Raw genomic sequence first — 6,039 nt, forward strand, 5'->3', positions numbered from 1 at the left:
GGTTTAGATTAACTCTTTAATGACGTTATGAATTGGGACTTGGTGCATTCCTTCAGAACCTTCTTACATGCCCCAATTCAAAACAAAAACAAAAGAAAGCTTGAAAATGTTGGAATCGAACAAGCATGCTGAGAACAGTCAGTTTCGAGAGTGAAAGCCCGCTGAAAATTCAGGATAATGTCCTTCAGAAGAAAACCGAAAAGCACATTTTTTAAAAAAAATCAAAGAAAACAGAGGAAAAGGAAATAATCGTTACAGCATCATTAATTAAAAAAGGATTCTTTAAAATCTGTTCGTTATTTCAGAACCATTTGTCGAGTTTGTCAGTGGCTCCTACCAATTCTCAGTGTTCATTTGTTTTTTGTGTCGATGGAATAAACTGCTATTTCTGTTTATTTTCTTTGATCCTTTTCATAGAACCATAGAGATATACAGCAGAGAAACAGACCCTTCGGTCCAAGTTATCCATGCCGACCAGATATCCTAAACAGATCTCGTCCCAGTTGCCAGCATTTGGCCCATATTCCTCTAAACCCTTCCTATTCATATACCCATCCAGCTGCATTTTCAATGTTGGAATCTTTTCGCATTGTCTTCCTAATTTTTTTTTTAACTTCTTTCCCAAAGTTATTTTAGTGTATTTTGTCTTTTTTTTCCCCCATAATTTAAGAACTTTCTAAATATCTCCCCCATCTTTCTTTTACCATATCCTTATTTTGCCATAACATCTCACTCTGGGCTTGCACGTTCTTTTTAATGGGATGTACCTGTATTTCCCGACCCACTTGAAATATTGTACGTTCACAATACTTTTGATCAATTTACCCTCATTCCCTCAGACGGCTTTTTTTTTAAAAAAGAAAGGGATAATCTATTACTTTGGTCTTTTGTACACCTTTCGCAGTCATAGAGTCATAAATCGCATTAAATTGTGATCACTTCTCTATTGAAGTTCTCGCACACTTCCCTTATCTGCGATAGGTTATTTGGGATTAGCAAGTTTAACAGTGTTTGCTTCCTCGTTAGGTTTGTTATATAAAGGATCGGAAAAGAATCTTGCACATAACAAAAAAAACGTTGTCCCCTCCTCACATGATATTCTCTCTGGCAGTATATTTTACTTGCTGTTTACCTTTATATTGATATTTTTCACATTTCATATATTTTCCTGTACACAAACATAGGCTACTTGAATGTCTTCAATGGCACCCCAATAGAGTGACGGGTCATTTACTATCATTTCATTCAGTCTACATGGATTTTGGTTCTATAGGTTAGTTCACAGCTTTATATTGCCATTACATTGTTGCTGATGTACACATCTTCCACATATTGTATGTCACTGCGAAATAAAAAAAGTATTTGTTTTATTTTTCCTGACCAATATATAAAGAAAGAAAAAGTATAGTGGAAGTGAAAGCTAGACAGAAATATAAAAACAGATAGTAAGAATTTTGAAAAATATTTTAAAAAGAGATAACAAAGTGCCTGTTGGTACCAGAGAAAATATACCTGGGAAATTAATAAAAATAGGGACTTGACAAATGAATTGAACCTGTGTTTTGCATTGGTCTTCAATATTTAGGAATCTAGATTAAAGTGGTGCTGGAAAAGGACAGCAGGTCAGGCAGCATCCGAGGAGCGGGAAAATCAAATTCCTAATGAAGGGCTTTTGCCCAAAATGTTGATTTTCCTGCTTCTCGGATGCTGCCTGACCTGCTGTGCTTTTCCAGCACCACTCTAATCTAGACTCTGATTTCCAGCATCTGCAGTCCTCACTTTTGCCCTTCATTAATTAGGAGACCATTAACACCTAAAAAGCAGCTGCACATCACAAAATGGAAGGAGGGTAGAACTTAGAAAAAAATTAGAATCACCAGAGAAGCAATTACTGATAAATTCTTTGAGCTGCAAATCATAGAGTCACACAATACAGAAGAGGCCCTTTGGCACAATAGTGTATCATCAAAAATACACTATTACCTACATTCATTACGCTTTCCATCCCTCGGCACAAATGACACTTCAAGTGCTGATTCAAGTACTACTTAAAGGTTGTGAGGCTTTCTGCCTCAACTACCATCCCAGGCAATGCATTCCAGAAACCCCACCATCCTCTGGGAGAAAGAATATTTCCTCATATTTCCCCTAAACCTACTGCTTTTCATTATAAAATTATGTTCTCTTGTGACTGGCATTGATTAATGGGAACCATTGCTTTTTATTTACCCTGGCCATGCCCATCACAATCTTGTACACCTCTATCAGATCCCCACTTAAATGTCTCTGCTGTAAATAAACAACCCAAACTTTTCCAGCCAAATGTTCCATCCTAGGCAACATCCTGGTGAATCTTCTATGCACCCCCTCATGTACTATCACATCTTTCTCATAGTGTGGTGACCAGACCTGCACACAGCACTCCAGCTGTGACCTAACCACAGTTCTGTACAGCTCCACCATGACTCCTAGGTTGACAAGGTCCAGGTCCTGATTGATTTCATCCTATGCTTGTAAGAGAAGTAGCTAATGAGATTGTTGATGCATTGGTTTAAATTTTCCACAACTACCTTGATTCAGGGAATCTTACTTTGCAGACAGCAAATGTAACACCTTTATTCTAAAAGGGTGGTAGGCAAAAAGCACAATCTCCTTCTTCCACATTCTTATTAGAAATAATGCCATGGGATCTTGTAAGTCTATCTGAGAGGGCAGACAGATCTTCAGTTTAAGTAGGATTGTATAGAATATAATACATCAAAATAAGCCATTAAGCCCAAGCAGTTCATTCCAGTGTTTATAATCCACAATAGCCTCCTTCCTTTGTCTTCTTTTGTAAATTTATTTAAACTATTTTCTAATCAGCCTGTTCAGAGATGTTATTACAGATCTCTGGAACAGGTGGGACTTGAACCTAGACCTCCTGCCTCAAAGGATACTACCACTGCACCACAAAAGTCCCTTTCTGTCTCCTTTTCATTTAATTCTCCCAACAGAATCACACGCAACCCCCTCACTTATATTCTTGTCTAGATTCTCCTTAAATAATGTATTCAAAATCATCTATGTGAAATGATCCTGAGTGTCCCATGAATTATGTTGATAACCAATTAACTATTGTCAGTCAGACTCAGTGTGGTGCATGTGTGTACAGTGGAACCTCAATTATCCGAATGAGATGGACAGGCTCTATTTCGTTCGGATATTTGATTGTTTGGATAATCGGGTTTGGCTTAAACAGGGGAAGCCATGCTGATCTAATGCTGTGCTCTAATGGAGAATTTGTTTAAATCGACAATTTTAATAAGTCAGCCAGTCCGCAAATTACAGGTTGAGATAAAAAGAACTAAACCCTTACCATGAAATCCCAGCAGTTAACAAGGTCCCGAACAGCTTCTATGATCACAAGACCATTTACAGTATCAGTTTCCGGGATCTCAGTTTCATGATAGAAAGATGGAAGCCCCGCCTCGTGCATGTGTTTACATTCTCAGCCTTTTTTTTAAATGACCGGCCTGGTAAAGTGCCGGGAATACTGTAAAACACTTAACATTTGCAAAGGGCTGTGTAACAACCCCTACCTAAAAGATTTTCAGTTGTTGATGCTTGAGCTGCTTGTGTTTCTTTGTTTTAGCCAGTATTTGTGCATCTTCTTCAGCACAGGTAAATCGAGTACACTTACCTCTTTGATGTAACATTTTTGCAAGACCTTGAAATCTTCTTCAGAAATTCTGATATTCGGATAATCAATATTCAGATAATTGAGGTTCCTCTGTATACTAGAACTACGTATTTTAATACAAAAGACCCTGTTCTTTGCAGGGTTCTGTTTCACACTGCACCTGTTTTAATTGAGCAGAATAGTTGAAAGCCATTATCATTTCTCAGGACAGTTTCTTGACGAATCATAGTCAACTTTCCTGTTTTAAGATTTAAACAAAGCTTGGCAGTTAACTACCAATCATTATTAACTGGTGTATTCTCCGTGGCAACACCTCTACCAATCAGAGTCCACTTGCCAAACAGTCAGCGCTTTCTTCTCATACTGTATAAAGATGTTTTCCATTTACTTTTGTATTTTTGCAAATTGTCCTGGTGAGTTCAAGATTAAATACTTTGACAAAATATATTCTTATTTTCAGCAATACTATACTATTTACTTCAATCACTTCCTGACATAGAGAGTTCTGCATTCTCACTACTTTTGTGGTAAAGAAGTTTCTTCTGAATTCCATATTCTTAGGTGATTATCTTATATTGATGACCTCTTGTTATGCTCTTTGCCACAAGAGGAAACATTAGTTCTTCATCCATTCTGTCACCTATCAGTCATCTTTTTCTTATTTTTAACATGAGTTGGGACCCTGCCTATTAATCCGTTCTGGAAATGTGTACTCAAACATTTCTGGTTTCAACTTTATAAATCTCCCTGCACCCTCCCCACCACGTCTCTGTCGTTTTTATAATATGATGAATGGAACTGGATTACAGTAACGTAATTGCAATCTAACCACAGTTTTATTGACACAAGTGTCGCATAACTTTCCTGTTTTTCAATTCTATCTCTCTAGAAATAAAGTCTAGAGTTTTGTTTTTTTTAATGATCTTACAATGTGTGGCATATCTTTTGTGATTGACATATCTGTATTTTGAGATCATTTTGTCCCTCTATCATCATTTAGACTGGCACTTTCGAAGTAATAAGTGAACCCCCTCCATTCCCCCTATCAAGTTGTACTACCTCACATTTAAATATGTTGAACTTAATTTGCCAAGTACTTGCTCATGCTAAAATATTTTAATATCATGACTTCCTTGATATTAAGGACTGCAACAAATTACAAAACTTAAAGACTGCAACAGGATAAAGAAGTACATTTACCACAAGAGTGTGGTATCAGCCAGAAATTTAGATTCCACTGATTCCACTGTCCAAATTTTTTATGTAAATGTAAACTGCAATGATCTCAGGTCTGATCCTTGTAGGACACTACTTCCCACCTACTGCCACTCTGAATGACTGTCCTCTATTCCTACTCTCTGTTTTCTGTCTTAAAAGAAAGCGAACAACTTTTCCTCAGTTCCACATTCACTGATCTAATTTTTTGGTGAATTACGATTTATTGTCTAATCTGTAAGATGGCACCTCCAACAGTGCAGAACTCCCTGAATACAACATTGGAATGCCAGCCTTAAATTTTATGCTCAAATCCAGGCCCTGAACCTTGAGACTCAAAGGATGTGAGTGTTCCCAACTGAACCATGGCTGACACAATTAATTGGGTATAAGAGTTAGAAATTTCTCAGACTGGCAGAAAATGAGAAGTCCTGCAGAGAACTTTGCTAGGACCTCTATTATTCACCATATAAATACATCATTTTGACTCTGAATATATGTTGTAAAACATTGCAAACGTTACCAAATTTGATATAGTTAAAAATATAAAGCCATGCACCAAACTACAGGCTTATATATGAGGCAGAACAATGACATATGAAACTCAATACCGTTAGTGAGGAAGTGGTTACTCTGGGAGAAAGAATAAAGAGGCTTCTTGTTCCTTGAAAGTAATAACCTAAATTGGAAAAGAATAAAATAAATCGATCACTACATATACATAAGTTAGAAAAGGTAGCAGAAATTGATAAGACCAGAAAGAAAAGACAACAGACTGAAGTTACCTTCCAGTGGACAGCGCAAAAGCAATGTAGTAACGCTAAATTTCTGTCAGTCTTGGCTAGATCCTCTTTGAAATCTGAATTTCTGATCTCCATACTATAAAATGTCTACCAAAGCAATGCAGAAAAGCACAACAAAGCATTTACCAGAATTAAGGATGTGCACCTATCAGGAAAGATTGAATGTGTGGGACTCTTCTTTCCAAAGGTAAAATTGGGAAAAAAATAAGATAGACATCTTTAAAATTACAATGGAGAATAACAGATTAGAAATTATGAACTACACAAACTTCCATTTGTCGGTGGGACCAGAACATAATGGTACCTGTTTAAGCTGCTGGTCCATAATGTGAGGGAACA

Source organism: Hemiscyllium ocellatum, chromosome 8 (assembly GCF_020745735.1).
Source record: "Hemiscyllium ocellatum isolate sHemOce1 chromosome 8, sHemOce1.pat.X.cur, whole genome shotgun sequence".
Taxonomy (NCBI): Eukaryota; Metazoa; Chordata; class Chondrichthyes; order Orectolobiformes; family Hemiscylliidae; genus Hemiscyllium; species Hemiscyllium ocellatum.